This window comes from Apodemus sylvaticus, chromosome 22 (assembly GCF_947179515.1).
Source record: "Apodemus sylvaticus chromosome 22, mApoSyl1.1, whole genome shotgun sequence".
Classification (NCBI taxonomy): domain Eukaryota; kingdom Metazoa; phylum Chordata; class Mammalia; order Rodentia; family Muridae; genus Apodemus; species Apodemus sylvaticus.
The window spans coordinates 10,780,809-10,803,265 of record NC_067493.1 but is presented as its reverse complement, the minus strand read 5'-3'; the positions used below and the strand labels follow the sequence as shown (position 1 = coordinate 10,803,265).

The 22,457-nt window shown below is 43.8% G+C and overlaps 1 pseudogene; it reads left to right on the top strand.

The window, feature by feature from the left end:
* Positions 1-19,421: 19,421 nt before the first annotated feature.
* Positions 19,422-19,550, top strand: LOC127673434 (uncharacterized; annotated as a pseudogene).
* Positions 19,551-22,457: the final 2,907 nt, after the last annotated feature.

Sequence of the window (22,457 nt, the reverse complement as noted above, 5' to 3'; positions counted from 1 at the left end):
GCTGTCATCAGGTGTGGCGAAGTGTACTACCAGGGAGATCAAGAGAATTGTTAGGTGTATTTCCAGGGACTGCATTACACTGTATACATTCACTGTTGCAAACTTGTGCTGACATCAGAAAGCCCATAAGCATGTTATCTGGAGTCTTGCATTTTCCTATTCTTGGACAAAGATATTTTAGTTTGACAAATCAAGCAACAGAAGCCTGTGTTAACTCATATGTCCTTGGGTTATTCCAATGTCCTTTTGCTTTGAGGTAGATCATGACTCATTTTCTAATATACCATGAAGGCTTATTAGAAGTATAATAGGTTGTGATATTTTCTATAGATTCTAAATGTAAATAATCAATTTTGTACATACAGTAAAGGATATGGGCTGAGCAATCATTGACTAATAGAGAGAACCATCCCTGTCCATCCCACTGTATTCACAGTAGCCATGAAATAGAACCAGGTTAATTGTCCATCAGTTAATGAATGGATCGCTATACAATGGGGATTATACATCTCTTAAGCAAAATGTAATTATGAATGTTTTAGGTAATTTGATGATTATGCATATGATACTCCACAAATTAAAAGAAATGTTCTGCATTTTCCCCAATTTTTAGACATTAGTTTTGAATCTTGAGTTATGTGTGTTTCACTTGGAATACTTTATAAAGGTCAGGAGTGAAGTAAAATATAGATGGTTAGGGGAATTTTGTTAGAACACAGTTGTTTAAAGGATGTAAGTAGACAATGGACTGTAGACAATTAATCTATCTTGGAAATATAGCATGTATCAGAGAAAAGGAAAAGTTAATAATAATATTAAGGCTCCATTAAAACCTACTAGTTTACAATTTTAAAAACATAGTTGATCTATTTCTATTTGTCATTTATATCGATATCATCTATATATCATTTATATCTATATCTATCTCTCTCTCTCTCTCTGTGTGTGTGTGTGTGTGTGTGTGTGAGAGAGAGAGAGAGAGAGAGAGAGAGAGAGAGAGAGAGAGAGACTTATTGCATTTTTTTTGTATATCATAACACATGGGCAATTTCCTGTGAGACATGTAGGGTATCTAGCCAGGCACTTTGATGTTATAGATCTTTTGTTGTAGTGTTCATTCCCACAGCTCTCAAATATATACATTATCTATACAGGTTAGAGAATATTCAACAGCCTTCTCACTACTCCAAAGTGTCTGTGGATTGGGTTAGTGATGCCAAAGGATAGACTCTCTTTGAGACTAGGGATTACCTAGTTACACTTTAGAATCAATGGAATAGCCTATTTTTTAAGTAACTAAAAATGAAAATTATAGTATTATTTAAAAGCTACATACTTGAGTTATTTCTTTCATTTACATGGTATCAGAGGGGAAATTACTTATTCAATTCGTCTCCTTATCTCAACATGGATGCAATGATGTTGAGTGAAATATTTAAAAAGTGTGATTGGCACGTTCCCATGCTTGTGCCTCAAACCCTCTGCCCCAGGGACCATGCAATAGAGATTCATGGAGAGTCACTGTCCAGGAGCTTCTGAAACATCTCCACCTAGCTCGCTAGGTTCCTATTGGTGGGTTGCTACCACTCCAACCCCGTGCTTCAAATCCCTCACGACCTTTGTGGAGCACCTCAGGCAAACACACACTTGGCCACCATGCCTTTCTCTCTTGAACCCAGATGAGGTGCAACATGGAGGAAAATGTAGCACAAACTTAGTTGAGAAACAATGGTAACTCAGTCTTACAGTGCAGCAAATAAATGCAATCTTGTAAGCCTTAGTAAAATCTGATCCCTCCGGTGGAAGATCCTTGCAAATCCACCATGATACTAAGAAACTCTAACAGCTACATCTGACCTCTCTACTGACCTGGTTCCTAGAGGAAGTAACTCTCTCCTGTTTCCTCTCTTTCTCTGTCCAACCAAGAAGTCCAGCCTACTCGCCCAGTGATGGGCACCTTCATTAATTAGGTGATTGGTTCACAAGAACAGCACCAGGCCCATCCATAACACAATGACACCAGTATCTAATATGCATAAGTAGCTGTTGAGCAGCCACAGAGAACTGGGTCTACCAGGAGGGAGAGCTGGGGATGAAAGAGGGACAGGCAAGAGAAAATAATGAGCCAAGACAAAATTCATTCTGATCAAGTCTCAAAGTTTAATGTTCAGCTCTCAATATATAAGGGGAAAAACCCAAAGATCTTTCTTTGCTGGATTGAATTGCAAAGCAAGCTCAATGAACAGTTTGTTTTCTTGCAGGAAGCTGAAGTGGGGAGAAGGCCTGAGACTTCCATCTATGTTGGAAGACTCCACCCAGGTCAACAGAAGACCGATTGTGGTAGACAAATAAGGTTTGGTTAGCCCTCTCAAGATCAGGGGAAGGTCACACACATTGCACATACATCTAAACACACAATAAAAAAATAAATAAATTAGTAAGACTTGAAAACCATGTGATGGAGACAGTCTAAATATCTTCTGGTTAGGTGAAGAGAGTTGTTGAGTTTAATGGTAATAAAATTAAAGGATAAATTCACCAGAGAATCTAAGATGGTAGATGTCAGTTTGTCTCCTACAATCCCCAGGGTATATACTGAGTATACTTGCCTAAGCACCTCTGAAAATCAACAAGATAGATACACCCTTAGCCAACCTAACCAGAGGCAACTGAGACAGTATCCAAATCAAGAAAATCAGAAATGAAAAGGGAGACAAAACAACAGAAACTGAGGAAATTTAAAACCTCATCCTATCCAACTAAAAAAGCCTATACTCAACAAAACTGGAATATCTGGATGAACTGGACAATTTTCTAGTCAGATACCAAATACCAAAGTTAAATCAGGAGCAGATAAATGATCTAAACAGTCTCATAACGCCTAAAGAAATAGAAGCAATTATTAATTGTCTCCCAAACAAAAAAGCACAGGACCAGATGGGTTTAATGCAGAATTGTATCGGACCTTCAAAGAAAAACTCATAACAATTCTTTGTAAATTATTCTACTAATTAGAAATGGAAAGAACACTACCCAATGTATGGGTAGTGGCTATGTAGGCACAATTACTCTGACACCTAAACTGCACAAGACCCCAAAAAAGAAAGAGAATTTCAGACAAACTTTCTTATGATTATAGATGCAAAAATGCTCAATAAATTCCTGCAAAATGAAACCAGGAACTCATCAAAACAATCATCTATCATGATCAAATAGGCTTCATCCCAGGGATTCAGGGATGGTTTAAGATATGGAAATCCATCAACATAATCCACTATATAAACAAACTCAAAAAAACCCAAACAAACATGATCATTTCATTAGATGCTGAGAAAGCATTTGGCAAAATCCAATACCTCTTCATTATAAGTCTTAGAAATATCAGGAATTTAAGGCCCATTCCTAAACATAGGTAGAACAATATACAGCAAATCAGTAGCCAACAGCAAGCTAAATGGAGAGAAACTTGAAGCAATCCCACTAAAATAAGGGACCAGACAAGGCGGCACACTCTTTCCATACCTATGTAATATACTTGATTTCCTAGCCAGAGAAATTAGACAACAAAAGGAGGTCAAAAGGATGCAATTTGAAAAGGAATAAGTCAAAGTATCACTATTTGCAGATGATATGATAGTATACTTAAGTGACCCTAAAAATTCCACCAAAGAACTCCTAATGTTGATAAACAACATCAGCAAAGTGGCTGGATATAAAATTAAGTCAAACAAATCAGTGGCTTTCTTGCACTCAAAGGATAAACAGACAGAGAAAGAAATTAGGGAAAAAACTCCCTTCACAATAGTCACAAATAATTTAAAATACCTTGGTGTGACTCTAACAAAGCAAGTGAAAGATCTGTATTACAAGAATTTCAAGTCTCTAAAGAAAGAAATCAAAGAAGATCTCAGAAGATGGAAAGAACTCCCACGCTCATGGATTGGCAGGATTAATATATCAAACCTGGCCATCTTGCCAAAAGCAATCTATAGATTCAATGCAATCAATCACCATCAAAATTCCAAATCAGTTCTTCATAGATTTAGAGCAATTTGCAAATTCAAGTTCTTAGCTTATTCCCTAATGTAGTTTATGACATCTCTAGTTATATGAAATTGAGATTGTGTGTGGACATTCCTTGTGTGCTCCAGATCTCTTGCTATGAGGTTGTTGCCTGATGCCCCAGGAGTTCTGACATTATCAGCTGGTGTGGACCATTTTTCAATCAGGAGATGTTGTGAAAACCTGCAATAAGCAAGACTTCTGAGTTTCTCAGTATAGTTCAGACATGCACAGTAGTGCTCTTTTTATTCTATTCTCTATGAGGAGTGACTATGGCCATTGAGGTATGTCTAGCCTGTGGCCTGAAGACCACTTGCATTTAGGGATAGCTATGAATGTGAACTCAACACACTTCACACACACACGCACACACATACACTCACTCATGAACACATGCACTGGTGTTTGCACAAGCACACAAAATTAAAATTCTAAAAAATAATGAATGCATAGGAAAATAGAAACATTTAATAAAGCAATACAGTCTGAAAACTTCCTGCTATTATGAAAATTTCATCCAAATGATTATCAAACAAGGAACCCTGGGTAGGAAAAAAAGTAAAATAATACTTTCATATTCGGGCTAATAGAGTCCAAAGGGAAAGTGGAATACTCTAGAATGTCATTTTGTAAACATAATGATTACAGAAGATCAGAGTACTTTTTCTAAAATTTATTCTCTTACATCCCAGTATCAACCACTCCTTCCTCCCAGGGCCCCGCCCTCATACAGCCTCTGCCCCCTTTCTCCTCCCCTTCTCATCAGAGAAGTGGGAGACCCCCTCGAAGCCCAGGTGTCAGAGCTCTTAAAATCAAATGACAGAAGGCAGCTTTGCTAATTCTGGTGGGATTTCTTTCATGAAGTTTCCTCCAAGGCATAAACACTCTAAACTCCACAAGTTCTGGATCTCTGCGGGTTGGGATGTTCTGCAGCCGGTTGCCGCCCAGGCTGAGGGTCTGCAGCTCCAGCAGCTAGGCGGGCACCTCCTGGTAGCAGCCGCCTCTAAGGTTGAGCACTGGAGGCTGCAGCAGACAGAGTGGCGGCCAGGCAGCGAGCCTGGGCAGCCAAGCTGGTTGTGCGCACGCCGCTCAGCAGTGGCAGCTCGGGTCCCAGCGCCTGAGCTCATTGCCGCCCCCTTCTGTCCAGGAGCTGGAGGTGCAGGAAGCCGCCACCCAGAGCCCGCGGCAGTGACGTCAGGCCTTCCTAGGGCAGAGGCGGCCACAGCAGCCTCTTCTGCGGGCCCTGCTGCTCCTCGGTGCACACCTCCAGCTGACTCCTGGGCCTTGGCCAATGCGCTGAGCAGGACCATTTGAGTTCGGCCTCCCCGGGCAAGCAAGGCCTCCTCCATCCCGCTGGATTCCAGGCCACAAGCCTAGGCAGTCCCCCAGAGCTGAAGCAAGCGACCTGTTGGAAGTGGGGAGGCCTGGCCCGGGCACTCACCCACACACGCAGCCCTCCCCTAACTTTTTCTAGTTCCTCTTAAAAATGTTTCAGTTTTAAAATTTTATGTGAATGGACTTGTGTCTGCTTATATGTCTATGTACTACATGAATTCAGGGTCTGCAGAGGTCATTAAAGGGTGACTGATACCCTGGGACTGGGGACACATATGGTTGTGAGCTGCCATGTGAGTGCTAAGAACCAAATATTGTTTCTCTGCTAGAACAGGATATGCTCTCTCCTAAACTTTTAATTTTTTCTATTTATTTATTTATTTATTTATTTATTTATTTATTTATTTATTTACTTACTTACTTACTTACTGATTCACTTTACAAACTGTTTGCACCCCTCCACTTCCCCTTTTCCTCCCAGTCTCCCTCACCTCTCCCTCTCACATCAGAGAAAAGGGAAGTCCCTCCTGGGTACCAACCCACCCAGGCACCTCAAGTTACTGTGACACTTGGCACAGCCTCTCCCACTGAGGCCAGACAAAGCAGCCCAGTTAGGGGAACAGGATCCACAGTCAGGCATCTGAGTCAGGGACAGCCCCCAATCCAGTTGTTGGGGGTCCTACATGAAGACAAAGCTGCACATCTGCTACATAAGTGCAGGGGCCTAGGTCCAGCACTCCTATGTTCCTTGGCTGATGCTTTGTCTCTTGGAACTCCCAAGGGTATTGGACAGTTGACTCTGATGGTCTTCTGTGGAGTCCCTATCCCCTAAAGGTTCCCCAATCCTCCCCACAACTCTTCCATGACTTCCTGAGCTTGGTCTCACATTTAGCTGTGAGTCTTCTCATCTCTTTCAGTAGCTGCTGGGTGGAGCCTCTCAGAGGACAATTAGTGTGAATCCAGGCTGACAGATACAAACATAGCCTGAGGCTCCAAGGTAGGAAGGCAGGCCTATGATGTACTATTGATCCTTGGAGGACAGATCAGCACATTTATGTCTGTCTTACACAGGGCACCTATTTATCTAGGCCAGCAGTGACAAACTTAGCTGTCAATAGTGTCTTCACATCTTCTATCATTGTGACAAGGCTTTGACCAACAATGAGGTATCAAAGCCTCACAATGTGGCCGTGTGAATCCACTGTCCATGCAGTCACAGTAGTAGTTGTTTCCTCCATCCACACACAGATATCCATGGAGTCATGGCTGACTATGTCACATCATCAAAGTTGAGTTCCAAGTGGTCTCCAAGAAGTCTAGGTGCACAGTCACAGAAGTGAGTCCCAAGAGCATCCTGACTCATGGGGCATCATGTAGACACAGCTGGGATCCACACCCATCAACTACCAACTCACAGTTCACTATAGAATACTCTCAAGGACAGACTCATGTGTCTACTCACTGAAGTCTCCCAGAGTTTTAAATATTGTGGTTTTTTATGTATGTATGTATGTATGTATGTATGTATGTATGTATGTATGTGTGTATGTATGTATGTATGTGTGTCTACGTATGTGTGTCTATGTATGTACGTTTATATGTATGTATGTGTATGTATGTATGTATGTATGTATGTGTGTATGTATGTATGTATGTGTGTCTACGTATGTGTGTCTATGTATGTACGTTTATATGTATGTATGTGTATGTATGTATGTGTGTATGTGTATGTATGTATGTATGTTTATGTATGTATGTAAGCATGCATGTATGTGTGTGTGTGTGTGTGTGTGTGTGTGTGTGTGTGTGTGTGTAGGTGTTTGAACACTCTCCTGTGGGTGCCACAGAGGTTAGAAGACAACATTGCAGCCTGTGGAGCTGCTGTTACAGATGTTTGTGAGGAATCTAAGATGGATTTTGGGAGCTGAACCCCAGTCCTCTGCAAGAGCAACAAGTACTCTTGACTTCTGAGCCTTCCTTCCAGACCTTTAAAGGAAAATTTTAGTTAGCATGCAAATAAGAGGATTCACAATTACATTTTATACACATGTTATAACACTTTGTTTTGTCCGTCTTCCTCCCATCACCCTCCTCCCTCATCTTCATCCCACCACCCTCCTCCCACCACCCTCCTTCCTGCAGCATGCTGCCTTTTTCTATCGCTTTCCTTCATCTAAATAATGACTTCTACTTTCTTTCCTTTTCTTTTATTGAAGAGAGAATTTTGTTTTTTCTTCACATAGCATTCTGATCACAGTCTTCCTTCCCTCTACTTCTCCCATTCCCTCCCTACCTCTTCTTCCACCTGGATCTACTCTCTTTCTACCATTAGGAAAAAAAATAGACTTCTAAGAAGGAATACTTCTAAGAGCTATGAAAACATGAAATGTAATGATTACAATAAAAATCTGTTATACTGGAGTTGTACAAGATAAACAGAGAGAAGGAAAAGTGCCCAAAAGAAGGCGTAAGAACCAGTGACACACTCATTCACAGACTCAGGAATCCCATAACAAACCTACATTTGCACTCATAATATATGTGCAGAGGACCTTGTGTCAACCTGTGTGGGTCCTGAACTTGCTGCTTCAGTCTGAGTTCATACAATCTTTGCTCCTGTTGACTGAGAGGGCCTGTTTTCTTGTTGTCCTTCAACCCCTGCTGGCTGTTACACTCTTTATGCCTCCACTTCCATGGGGTTTCCTGAGCCCTCAGGGGAGGGATTTAGTAAACATAACCAATGTAGGGCTGAGTGTTTCTAGCTCTCTCAGTCTCCTCATGTCTGGCTGTGGGTCTCTGTATTTGTTTCCATCTCCTGCAGGAGGAATTTTCTTTGGTGATGGCTGAGCAAAGTGCTGATCTGTGAGTATGACAAAATGCCATTAGGATTAGTTTGATGGCCACTTTTTTCTTTTGGACGAGTATCATTTGGTTTTGCCACTTAGTTACCCAGTCTCAGGTATCTGGCCACCCAACCAGAGTTGGGTGTGGGTTCCTTCTTGTGGAGTGGGCCTTAGGTCAAATCAGACACTGACTGGTTACTCTTACAAACTTTCTGACTCTATTGCACCAGCATATCTTGCAAGCAGGGCACCATTGTGGATGACTTGGTGTTTATGTTTTGCTTTTTGTAGCATGCAGAGTACCTTCCTGTACCAAAGGCAATAGAACACAGGGTTAAAGGCTTTGTGTAGGCATATCAGCTTGGATTCTGCATGTTCATTGAATTGCTTAGTTCTTTTCAGAAATGGTCTCTGCTGTCAGCAAGCTATAGTCCTGAAAATAACCTGGGCTGCTTGGGTATTCTCACAAGACAGCTCTGAACAAGTCAATTCGATATAACCTAAGCCCAGGACTGGAAACTTCATTTGGTGAGAAGAGATGGCCTCTTCTCACCAAATGGCCTCTCCCATTATTTGATGATTTCATTTAGATCACACTTATATATGTATACATTTTAGGAAGATTCTACTGTACAGGTTTCCATACTCCCCCTCAAATGGCCCTTATATTAGACATCTCTCCTCTCCAGTTCCCCACTTGATCTTCCCATTCCAGTCCCCCTCAATGGTAACTATCTATTCTACTTCTCTTTCCTAACACAATCTAGCTAGACCCCCACTGTCTCTAAATCTATACCTAATTTCTGTAGTTCTACTGATGGTAGCTAGTTTAACATTGACTCAACAGGTAATATCCACATATACTGGAACATGTAATATTTATCTGGGTGGGTTATTCCACGCAGGAGGTTTTTCTCTATTTTGTTTTCCTTTTAATTCCACTCACTTACCTATGAGCTTTATGATGACACTTTTTTAAACAATTATTTTTCCCATCTGCTGCCGGAAGAAGCCTTTTTGATGATGACTGGACAAGGCACTGATCTGTGACTATGCTAGAATACAATTAAGAATCATTTCATTAATTTTTTTGTGCCTGTTGTGTTTGGGTCTACTGGAGGTTTAAGGGTGTTGTAGCAGGATCTTGAGGGAGACCTATTCTTATCTTACTAAGGAACTGCCACACTTACATCCATAGTGACTGTACACGTTTGTATTCCTTGCAGCAATGGATGAATGTTTCTCTTTCTCCATATCCTTGTCAGGATAACCTGACACTACTTTATTGATCCTAGTCATTCTGACAAGTGTAAGATTAAGTCTTAAAGTAGGTTTGATTTGCTTTTCCCTGATGTACAAAGGATGCTGAACATTTCTTTAAGCGTTTCCAAGCCATTTGAGATTCCTTTTTGATGAAACTGTTTAGATCTATACCCTATTTTAAAAAACCTGCATTGTTCTATTGATACTTGAGTTCTTTGTATATTTAGGATAGAAGCCCTATGTTGGATGTGTAGTTCATAACAATCTTTTTCTGTTTGTGGACTGCTGCTTTGTCCCAATGACAGCATTTTTTTTTTTTCTGTTTTCAGTTTCACAAGGTCCCGTTTATCAGCTATATATCTCAGTATCTGTGCCAACTATCTTTTTTTTTTTTTTTTTTTTTTTTTTTTTTTTTTTTTTTTTTTTTTTTTTTTTAGAAAATCTTTCCCTGTGCAGATGCATTCAAGGCTATTTCCTTCTTTCTCTTCTGTCAGGTTCAGATTCAAACTCCTGCATCCATCTGGGGCCGCACTTTGTACACAGTGATAAATGGGGTTCTATTGTCATTCTTCTACATGTAGCCATCAAGCATGACCAGCACGCATTGTTATAGATGCTTCCCTTTTCCCAGTGTGTATTTCTGGTTTTTTGTTTTTAATGAAAAAAACAGGTGTCCATAGGCGTGTGGATTCATATCTGAGTCTTTAATTTGATTCTATTGATCAATGTATCTGTTTCTTTTGCAGTACCATGCTATTTTTATTACTACAGCTCTGAAGCACAACTTGAAACCAGGGAGAGTGATACTTCCAGTAGTTCTTTATAATCCAGGATTGTTTTAGCTTCCCTGTGATTTTCGTTTTCATGTGATGAAGGGCCCATCTTAACACTACACACTCGATTTTGCTTTCAGATTCTGTTTTATGTTTAACTTGCCATCTGAAATAACTCAGCTACTGGAAAAATACCAACTTGTTTTAAAAGCCATGTCAGCCTGGTAACAATCCCAGTTCTCCTTGGCAAATAGTCACTTCCCTCCTAGCAACAACCTATCAGTTCTTAAGTACCTAATGTCTAAAGTAGATCGATTTAGCTAGCAAAGTAGATTGATTTAGCTAGCAACCATTGTTCATACCAAGCTGAAATCATCACTAGCTAATAGATGAGAACCAAGCAAATGTCAACTGCCCATGTAACTGCCACGTTGGAAAGTTGCTCACCCTGCTATCATGATAAATAGGCAAGGTTTGTACCAGCACTGGACCTTCCACAGTTTTCAGTGTGCTTAGAGATTTGGGGGTCTGTGCTTGAGCTGGAATAAAGACTCTTTGGCTTTGCATAGATGTTGGACACCTGGTGGTCTCTGATGGTCTGTGGGGACAATTCGATCTGGGCATAACACCATATACGTTAATAATAAATATTAAAAGTACAAAAAGAAGGCCAGGAGGCTGAGGTCTGACAGACTCCCTGACAACCTCTTCACACACACACACACACACACCATGAGTGAGAACAAGAGGTAATTTCCCAGGGTCACCTTGCTCACAGGGAACTAACCAGACTAGGTGAGATGGTTTCTAAATCTGAGCTTCTGCCTGGGAGGGACTGGAGCTGCATCCCAAGGCATGGATTTCTGCAGAGTATCCTGAGATCTCGGGATCTTCCTCTACCTGCTGAGGCCTCTCAACTTCATGGTGTACCTGTGCCCTGCCCCCAAAGTCCCTGCCTCCTACACTCCCACACTCCCACACTCCCACACTCCCACACTCCCACACTCACACTCCCACACTCACTCACAAAAACATCTCTTTGACAGCTTCTACATTTGAAACTGACAGATGTGCAAGATAGCAGCTTGGTGCCACCTCTGCAGATGAGACCCAGCTTTTTGAATGAAAAGGAATTATTTTCAACAAGGCTCAGGGTGTGTGTGTGTGTGGGGGGTATATGCATGTGTGTAACTGTACTTGTGAAAGTATAAGTGTGAGGCTTCTTCCATCATCAAAATCTATCTTACTGTATCCCAGAATCTTACTGCATTCCCTCTCTAGGTTCCCTGCTTCCCTCTTTTTCCATCATTGTTTTTCTTACCTGTCACAGTCTAGCTTTGTTTCTGTGTCTGAAAGCTCCAGAAATAAAGAGATAATTTTCTGGTTCTAATTTTGTCTCTGGTCCCTTTTTGGTCTCATGAAGGTCTTGGGGACATAGCTCAAACATTAAGACCCGAGTACAGGTTTCTAGGTGTCTTTTAAAAAGCTGGGTGCAATGGTAAACATATATATATATATATACACATACATATATATATATGTAAACATATATATATATGTAAACATATATATATATATGTGTGTGTGTGTGTATCTGTGTGTCTGTGTATGTATCTGTATGTGTGTGTGTGTCTGTGTATGTATCTGTATATGTGTATATATGTATACTTCTAAGTATGTATACATGTATATGTGTGTGTATCTGTATATGAATATATACATACATGAATAGGTGTGTATATTTGTATACATGTACATATTTTTATATGTTTGTCTATATGTATATTTATGGGTGAATGGGTGTATATGTAAATTTATGTACCATAAACCACACACACAATACATGCACTCACAGAACAAACAGCCAATTTTCTTCTAGAACATAGTGCTTCTGTCCTGTTATTTGCATGGGGTCACTCTGGTAGCCATTCACTCACTCATTTTTCAGCAAAACTCAGCAAATGGAATCTAGTTAAAGGTCATGGAATATAGCTTCTTCAGGAAGTGTTAGGTAAATACCAATCCTAAGTGCTGTCTTGCCTGAGCAGGCAGTCCTTAGGGGCTAGAGTGTATACCAAGACTTCTGAAGGTCTTGAGAGCATGCCACAGGTCTGGGAGGAAGTTGGACCCCATCTTTAAGGGAGACTCTAGGTCATATGCAAGAAGGTCTATCAAGGTTGATACCCCAACAAGAGAGGACTTTTTCTTCTCACCACTTCAAAAAAACTTAAAATCCACAAAAAAAAATGAATTCCAGTCTCCAAATTCCAGCTAGGGCTATTAGGTTTAGAGGTGCTGTTTCCTAAGGGGCAAAAGAGACAGGGGTGAGAATATCTGGGGAGGAAGGTGACTCAGACCTCCTAGGGTGTGTTCTAAGATGTCTGAGAGTTGCCCAGCACCTGCCCCAGTCTCCAAACTCCAGAAACAGGGTAAGCATGATTCCTCTTCCTTTCTTCACCTTCTTTTAACCCCTCTCTCCACCTGGCCAGAGGAAGGCAAAACCATGGAACTCAAGAACACTTTGCTAACATTTGAACGTCCTCTAGCCTGACTCCTCCCCACTTCTTTCGTTTTCTCTTGTGTTTTAAGACAATCTCTTGTAGCTCATGCTACCCTCTTTAGATAGCCTCTTGTAGCACACACTGGCCTCTAACTTGCTGTGTAGCCAAAGCTGACTTTGAACTCTTGTTCCCACCACTCAAGTGCTTACCATGCCAAGTTTTATCTCCTTGAGAACCTCTGGAGAGAGGCCTGCTATCTGTACAAACAGACTTCTCTAATTGGAAACTTGTTAGAACATTCTTCTGCAGACTGAAATGAAAACTAGACTGGCCCACGCTTGTCTTCAGGCTCAGGGGAGCTTCTGGGTTCTTCCTTGTTACCTGGCATCCGCTGGATTGCTAACTGGACCCTTCTGGAACTGGCTCTCCTCCTGGCTGTGGTTTACATGTGATCACTGCGGTCTGAAGGAGCCTAGACTGATCTTGAGAGACCTAATCTTTTAAGTTCAGACTCCATTTTAGAGCACCTGACCTAAGTTTGAACTCAGGTAAACTAACAGGCTGGTACCTAGCATTAGTTTCTAAGTTGCCCCCCAGTTTCTAGGTTTATAATCAAGAAGGCCAGAGTTTCCAGGTTATACCCTCAACAAGACCAGTGTCTTCAGTTTATTCCTCCAACAAACCCGCACCCCTTAGCTACCCCTTGCCTAATGACCACCAATGCAGAGAGGAGCAGAAGTTAAGTCTATGATATGACTCCCAGAACCAGCCAATTATGTTAAAGGCCACAGCAGCTTCCTAATTAGATGCTTGCACACGTACTCTCTGCTTGCTGCTTACTATAAAGCCTTGCCCCATAGACATTCAGGGCTCCCCAACACCAAAATCATCCTTTGTGATGGTGGTGCATTGAGGGGGGGTTGTCCAAGCTATCTCAAATGCAATAAAGACCCTGCTGTGAGTTGCATCATATTGGCTCCTGTGTGTGTTTTAGGGAACCACCAACATTTCCCTGGCACAACAATTTCATAGCAGATGAGCTGAATGGAGGAACAAGAAATATCATGGGTGTGTATATAGAGCATTTTGTAGGTAACATGAAGAGACCCAACATAGATTGAGAAGGTAGAAGTAAGCCTAGATCCTGGTCCTGCCTCTCTTGGGCATTATACTTTTTTGCCTCTGTGTCTCTAGGATCCTGTCCTAGTCCAAAGAGGTACAGAAAACTAGATCTCACCCCTTAGTTGCTTACACAGTCTATCTCATGTTGCTACCTTCTGACCACTGAAATCTGAAGTGTAGAAGAAGGGCAGGGTGTTATTGTATTAGGTTGGTCAGATAAGACAAGTTTTCAGAAAATCAAATACCCATTAGTTCCCATAAGAACAGGCCCCTCTCTTAACCATCCCAGCACCATTTCTGCTTTCCATTCAGTATTCCAGCACAGCACAGCCTGAGATGATCACCACTCAACAATGTTGTTGCTTGGCTTTGAACATTTATTGTGTTCGTCCTCTATACAGCTTAGCTGGGTACTGGGGATACATGGAGGAATAGTATGTGTCCCTTGAGGGAGAAGCCAACAGCTAAACATATAAAGGTATTTTATTTTTTATTTTAAATTTTAGTTAATTTTTATGTGTATCAGTGTTTTAGGCCATCTGCTAATCAGGCAACTCCAAAGGCTGAGTACCTCTACCCTGACTGCTCCTACCTCTTGGGAGTTTGTAATTTTCTTGCAAAGTGAGGAGCCATGACTGGAGGTGGCACTATAGTTTTTGGATTCTTTAATGAGAACATAGATCAGATGCTCCTCCTTGCCCAGCCTCTGGATAGGTACCAGCTAGGTCTGGCGATAGCAATGTCAGTACCAGCCACCTACTCTGGGCATAGCTCAGCACCATCAGGCTGGGTTTCTCAAGAGCAATGACCTGGTACAGCATGGGTCTGGCAGCCTTCCCTGCACAGTAGAGCCCCCAGCCCTTAAAGGACTGCTGTGCACAGAGATGAGATGGTCACCACAGTCCTGCTGAGGCCAGGGCTATCTGGGAAGGCATTTGGGGTGCCTGAGGTCAAGCGGAACATGGAGGACAGGTTGAGAGCACAGGAGTGCACCTCAGCTAGGTCTTTCTCATTAAGGAAGCCTTTGTAAACATACCCATTAGTGCCTGAAAAATCAAACAAACAAACAAAACCAAATAAAACATGATGTGACCAAGCTGGCTCTGTCAGTCAACAGGGTCTCAAGTGAGGGACTGAGGATTGAAAAAGAAAAACAGACATCATCCTTACAGGACTCCAGCCCACACAGAGGCTGAAGCAGCTTTATTCTTTCCCAGCCTTCTTTTATATTATTGTACGTACATCCAAAACTCATCGTCAGTTCTTAGATCAAAGACAAAGTAATCAAGCAAAGTAGTACACAAGGAGATTACACAATAAAGTCACCATGCAGAGAGATCGCATAAGGAAGGAATTCAGCAAAGCCGTAAGCAAAGCCCCACGGTCACTGTTTCTAATGCTCCTATCTCCACCTTCCTTGTCCAAGCCCAGTGACAAATGCCAAGTTCCTAGAATTGTTGAGAGCACCAAAAGCTCTCAACAATGATGGGAGAAATGTCACAGCAGCCATGGTGCTCTTCTCCTTGGGCCTTCAAAACTTCCTCCCCATAGCTCTTGGCTATCCCTCTGCCCCAACTCTGCAGACACCCCTAACGCAAGCTAAGAATACACCTGAATGTTCTTTAGAAAAGCAGAGGGATTTGCTCAAGATGTCTTGAACTCACACACCCGCCAAGAGGTTCTTTAGAAAACCTGGTTAGGTTCTTCCTTCAGTGACACAGGTACATCTTCTCTCCTCTTGGACTTCAGACTTTTGGGGGCTTGCCCTCCAATACCCAAAGGGCATAAGGTGAAATCTTCCAGCACCAGTTTGGTTGGGAGTCTCACCTGCCTTGATGAAGTGCAGGTGATGCTATCCCTCAGGCCTAGGGAGCTCACTCACATTGCACAGCAACTGCTGCAGGCTGGCCTTGGATCCCAGACTGGAGGACCCACCACTCCTCCTGAGTGGCACAAACAGTTCCCGTTTCCCGCCAGAAACTAGTGAATGCTGGCTGGACTCAGGCCGACCCCCTCAGGCACCCAAAAGCCAAAGTATGGCCGGGAGCTGAGAAAACAGGCTTAATCATTCTCTAAGTGAAAGGACGCGACTAACAGTCGGTTAGCGGGGCAAGGAACAGGCACAATTAGCAGAAGGGAGCCTCCAAACATGATGGAAGAGGAGGGTGGCGGCGACATTTTTGTCTCTCTCATTCTGTTTTCTGTTTAATGTTCCTCTCCTCCTTGCCACCACCGCTGCCTGCCCTCCCGCCCTCACTCACCAGCCCGCCCACCCACTGTCCCCTTTTCAAAGACTAAATACAGAGTTAAATTTAAAAAGTGGTAGGATGGTTAAAAATCCCATTTCTGTCTTTGCTTCCTTGCTATTTGTTTGCTTGTTTGTTTGTTTGTTTTTGTTCTGTTTTGCTTTTCTAGGAATACCTTTTCAAAGTGATTTGTTTTCACTTTGGCCAGAAAGTAATTATTTTTTGCACTGCTTTCCTTTGGTCATGTGAGTGGTGGTGGTGGTGGTGGTGTGTGTGTGTGTGTTGGTATATCTGTTCTTTTCCTTCCTTCCTTCCTTCCTTCCTTCCTTCCTTCCTTCCTTCCTTCCTTCCTTCCTTCCTTCCTTCCTTTCTACCAATAGCTTATCTGCCTATTTCCAGTTCCTGACTGCTAGAGTTACTAAGTTTATACAATACAGAGTTCAGCAAGGGAACCAGGGATACACCTGGGGGTCTGAGATCATCAGAGATCAGCATTAGTGGCAAAGGGGGATTTCCGCCCAAGGTGGATACAAATAGAATATATTGCCAGACAACTTGGGAAGATGGGGAGGAGGGGGAGGAGGAGGGGAATAACAAATGCGATGATGTTTAAGATAATTTTGATAGACTCCCTCATTCACAGCAGCACTCAGAGAAAAAAAAAGGCTAAGAGCCTGCCTCAGTGAGAGCATGTGTCTGGGTCCCAGAGGGTTAGGGAGGCATAACATGGTTCAAGAAGCTGCAATTTTGGTGAAGGTCTGTAAGTATCCTTGTAGTTTACAAGATGGCCTTCTTTGGTAAATCAGACAGCTAGAAGGAGTACTGTATTCCTACAACTCAAATCCAGCCTGAATTCTTAATACTATTATATACTGCTAGACAAGATACAGTGTATAATCTCTATTGTTAAAAGTCCTATGTTGGATACAGAGGAGCTTGTCCCTAATGCCAGCAATAAAGAAACAGAAGCAGGTTGGAGAATGGCCTGCTCTTCACAGTAGTTATAGGCCAGCTGCATCTACATAGTGAACTCTACTCAAACAAACAAGCAAGCAAGCAAACAAACAAATAAATTAAAAAAAATCAATTCATATTTGAAATTTTGGATTTGGCTCAGCTGAAAAGACTGTCCCTGGAACACACTAATAAAAGTTAAGGGAAAAAACACATAGAAAAAGAAAGATGGCAGGAAGGCTGGAAGGCAGCAGGCTGGAAGTCTGTCCCCACCATCACAAGACCCTAGATAGAGTTCCCATATGAAAAGTAACTCTACTAACTGAAGATTTACCTGGTGTCATAACAAGCAACTTACCCAAAATGTAAATGTGAGGAAAACATATTTGTTCAAAGACTGTGGCAGACGACTAAACACATGGACAGAGGAAGTCACAGGTGGGAGAGGGCAAACTTGCTCGGCCCTGTGGAGAGGATGACAGGCAAGGAAGAAGAGACCTCTGAGCCGCAGGCAGTCATGAATGGGGAAAAGCTGGCAATCTATTGTCAGGGCCCCAGGAGCCTTCAAGGGCAGACAAAGGAGGGATGCTGGGGGATGAACACAATATACACTGCTTGAGGCAGCACAGGCTTGGGTGTCTGGGCTCAGGATTCCTGTGGGATCCATTACAGAGAGCTGGCAAGCACAGCAGAATCATGGGGATTGTAAGCAACAGTCACCTTAATGTACAGCAACACAACCCTGTCCGCATTTGAGCAAGCCCAGATTGGACTCTAACACCCACCCAAACCACACGGGGATTCCACCTTGCCCAGTAAGGGGGGCAGAAAAGGCTACTCCACCCCTCGCCCTCGCCCTCTCCTTGGGAGGAGTCCCCGAGGAACCCAGCCACCACCCACCTCTTTAGCCTGCCTTACGAGGTCTAGGGAGCTGTGGGGGCCTGTGACAGTGTGTCTGCTTGTGTCTTGTGTCTCTGTCTGTCTGTCTGTCTGTCTGTCTGTCTGTCTGTCTGTCTGTCTCTGTCTAATGTTGCAAGGGTGAATTTTGAGAGGATTAGCACATTTATGTGTGAGTGAATTGGTAGACCCTGGTGCGTGAGTTCATGTGCTGGTATGTGTGGGTGTGAGAGCAAGCAGGAGACTGTGTGATGGGTGTGAGTGTGTGTTGTCATCCTACCTTCTGCTAATGTGCCTCTGTGTGTGTGTGTGTGTGTGTGTAGCATGAGGGTCCTTCCTGCATACTTGCTCTTATCAGCCAGTACACACAAGTGTGTATGTGTGTGCCTGGGGGATTGGGTGGGTGTGCCAGCCCGCTAGTGTGGGAGTGCTGTGTGTATATATGTGTGTGTATGTGTGATGGCATGTGTGCTTTGGGGCTGGAAGCGCTTACACGGGCCCACGCAGTGCGATCATGCTTGTGAGTGCGTGTGTGAATGTGCGTGTGTGTGCAGGCATGTGTGTAACCAGTCCTCAAGTTCCCACTTCCGTGCATCAGTAGTGTGTCTGGGCCGTCGCGCTTTCTCGCCCGTGTGCGCCCGCAAGCCCTTGCTTGTTTCGGGCACATTGTGCCCCTGTGTGGGTATTGTGTGTGCGCCCGCTCGCTCCAAAGGGAGGGCAGGGAGAGTGCCTGGCTCCCAGGCTAGCCTGTGCTGCTGGGTGTGGCTGTGCGGATGCTGGGTGGGATGGGATGCCAGCCATCCACAGTCGGTCGAATTCCCTTGCGTGTCCAGGCTGAGGGTCCCAGTCCGGGGATGGACGGAGGGACAGAGGGACAGAGGGACGGACGGTGCAGTGAGCGAGGTGGGGCCCAGCGTCCCCGATTCCAGATTCCAGAAGCTGGACCGTCCTCCTAGTCCTCCTCGTGCGTCCAGGGCAAGAGGAAGTCACGGGTGGGTGGGTGGGTGGGTGAGGACGCTGGTCCAAGAACCTTCGGGGAGGGGAGGGGAAGGGAGGGGAGGGGAGGCGAGGAGAGGGGAGGGGAGGGAAGGAGCAGGAGAAGGAGAGATCTCTGTGGGGCCAAGGCTGGCACTCACTGTCTGGGCCCTTGCTCCATCGGGGTGGCCAGAGGAGGGCTGAAGGTGTTCGGGGAGGTTGTAGGCTGGCAGTGTGGGCTGGCGTGTGTACGTGGGGCTCAGGCCGGGCAGAGGGCCGTGCGGGCGTGCGTGTGGTTCTTGGTGTGTGGTACGGTACAGTGCATGTGTCTGTGGGGCCCTGGACTCGCATGGGCTCGGCGTCGGGCTGGTGGGCAGGCGGGCGTGCGGGCGGGCAGCGTTGACAGTGGCTGCGGGCGGGCGCCGGCAGCAGGCTCTTGGGGCTTTCCGGAGTGGCAGCCGTCCCACCCTGAACACGCCCGATTGTGCCCGATCTCGTCTGATCTCGGAAGCTAAGCAGGGTCAGGCCTGGTTAGTACTTGGATGGGAGACCCCCTGGGAATACCGGGTGCTGTAGGCTTTTTGGACTCCGCCCCGTCGTGTCCTCTCTTGCTTTTGGTCACTGTCAGGACCACAGCCAGCCGCTCAGGTTTCTTTGGGGGGGGGGAGTTAGAGACAGGGTTTCTCTGTGTGGCCCTGGCTGTCCTGGAACTCACTCTGTAGACCAGCCTGGCCTTGAACTCAGAAATTCACCTGCCTCTGCTTCCCACTGCCCAGTGCACCCCACCATCTTATCTGCATATTTCCAGCTCCTGACTTCTAAAACACTGAGTTTATTACATAATACAATGTTCAGCAAGGCAGGCAGGTACACACCTGGGGTCAGAGAGAGAGAGAGAGAGAGAGAGAGAGAGAGGAGAGACAGAAAGAGAGAGAGGAGAGAGGGGGAAAGAGAGAAAGGAGAGGAAGGAGAGAGAGGGAGGAGAGACAGAGAGAGAGGAAGGAGAGAGGAGAGACAGAGACAGAGAGTGACAGACAGAGAGAGAGAGAGAGAGAGAGGAAGGAGAGAGAGGAGAGACAGACAGACAGAGACAGACAGAGAGACCATAAACCAGGCACCCAGCACCACCTTCCCTTGATTGTTTGTTTTATCCCAGGTTAATAATTATAGTTATATTTTTCCTGTTCATTGACTTAGTTGGGGCAGGCAGGGGAGTCTCTATATAGCCCTGGAAATCACTATCTAGATCAGACCTGCCTCCAATTCACAGCATTGCCTCTGTTTCCTTCCTTTCTGAGTGATGGGATGAAAGGCATATATGGCCACACCCGGTTCTGTTATTTCATTAACCCCAGGAAAGGTTATTTTGGATATTGTTTTGTTTTGGTCTCTGTTTTAGATTTTTTATTTTTCTTTACTGTGTGTTTAGTTCAAATTCAATTTGTGTGTGTGTGTGTGTTTCCCCGGAAGGTGTGATTGCTCATTGACCTCACCAAGATGGAAGGTGACCTGTGGATGGCAGCCATCTTAGCTGCCGGCTGACTGACCTCACCATGATGGCGAGGTGTGACCTACCTTTTCCTTTCTTTCCCAGCCGCTAGGGGACCAGAACTGCAGCTAAACCAGTGTAGAACGGTGAGAAGGCACTGAAAAGCCACCAGAAAGAAGCCACAGCCACCTGTTTTTCTCCTGCTTTTTGTCTATTACTTTTAAGTGTCAGATGAATCGAACCTTTTAAAATTTTTGTTATTTTTTTATTAAAATGCATAATAAAAGGTAAATATAATCAGTCATCCTGGAACTCCTCTTGTATGCCAGGCAGACTTAGTTACTTGGTTAGTTAGCTAGACAGTCAAAATAGGTTAAAATTATATAAACATAAATATCAGTCACTAAGAATGATAATGTAATTCACACTGTCTGAAGAAAAAAGAAGGAAGGAAGGAAGGAAGGAAGGAAGGAAGGAAGGAAGGAAGGAAGGAAGGAAGGAAGGAAGGAATAAGTAATGCTCTCTGAAACACAAATCTGGGCTGGGTCCTAGCTTGACCATGGAAACACACACACACACACACACACACACACACAGACACGTGGGGCAAGGGGGCATGAAACAATTTCCGCATCCTTCCATGCAAGTCTCCTTAGTCTGAGCATGGAGGAAAGATTGAGAAAAGCTGCAACAGTGGATACTATATATAAGCTTGAAGAGTCTTGGACCAGAATGATTTCCTATACCAGCAGCAAGTGGCCAAGAAATGGACGATTCCAAAATCCCTTTTTGCTGTTGTTCCTCACAATCAGTCATGATGGAACTCCGTTCGTCTAACTCCATCTGTAGACAAGGCTAGCCACAAAGTTACAGTGATCTACATCCCTTTGCCACTACCACTAGAATCATACTTGTATTGTTGTTGGTGGTGTTGGTTGTGATGGTGGAGATTGCTTGTTTATTTGTAAGTGTAACCTGGAAATATTCTTTCTTTGATCTGCGTACCTTAGAGATGATGGCGTATCTTTAAATAAAATGGGAAAATTAGTTCACACAGGTATGGTTTTCCCCATTATTGTTTTTGTTTCATGTAACTAGGAGCTTCCTCAGACACAACTCTGTAACAGGAAAATGGATGACGGAAGCTTAACTAACATCCTCGTTCTTCTCCTACCTATCCTGTTTCTGTCTTTCGTGGTTTCACGTCCCACCACCACCCACAGGGCAAGCCTGACAGCCATTCATAACTCTAACTCTAATTTCAGCACATCTGACATCTGACCCTTCATCTGGCTTTTTTTTTTTTTTTTTTTTTTTTGGACAGGGTTTCTCTGTGTAGCCCTGGCTGTACTGAAACTCACTCTGTAGACCAGGCTGGCCTGGAACTCAGAAATCCGCCTGCCTCTGTCTCCCCATTGCTGAGATTAAAGGCTACCATTGCCCGGCATATGTGCCTGTGTTTGTAATTTCCTGTTCTGTTAATGGATTGTCAGCAGAATGTTAACCCCAGAACGTATTTTGTCTATTTAATCTAATTTCAAAATATATCCGTGTGTGTGTGTGTGTGTGTGTGTGTGTTGTGTATTGTATGTTTGTGTATGTTGCATGCGTGTGAGTGAGTGAATGCATGTCTCTCTGTGTGCATTGGTGTGATGGATAGCTCCCAGCCATTAGCTCTCATTATTTGTTGTTTGTATGTATGTATGTGTGTATGTATGTATGTATGTATGTATGTATGCAATTACTTGCTTAGTTTTTATTTATTTGAAACAAGGTTTCTTTTGGGGAGGGGCGTTAGAGACAGGGTTTCTCTGTGTAGCCCTGGCTGTCCTGGAACTCACTCTGTAGACCAAGCTGGCCTCGAACTCAGAAATCCACCTGCCCTCCCTCCCAAGTGCTGGGATTAAAGATGTGTGCCACCACTGCCTGGCGCTTTATTTTATTAAACATTAAACATAAAGTAGAAATTCCAAATCATGTAAATAATGTGTAGATTT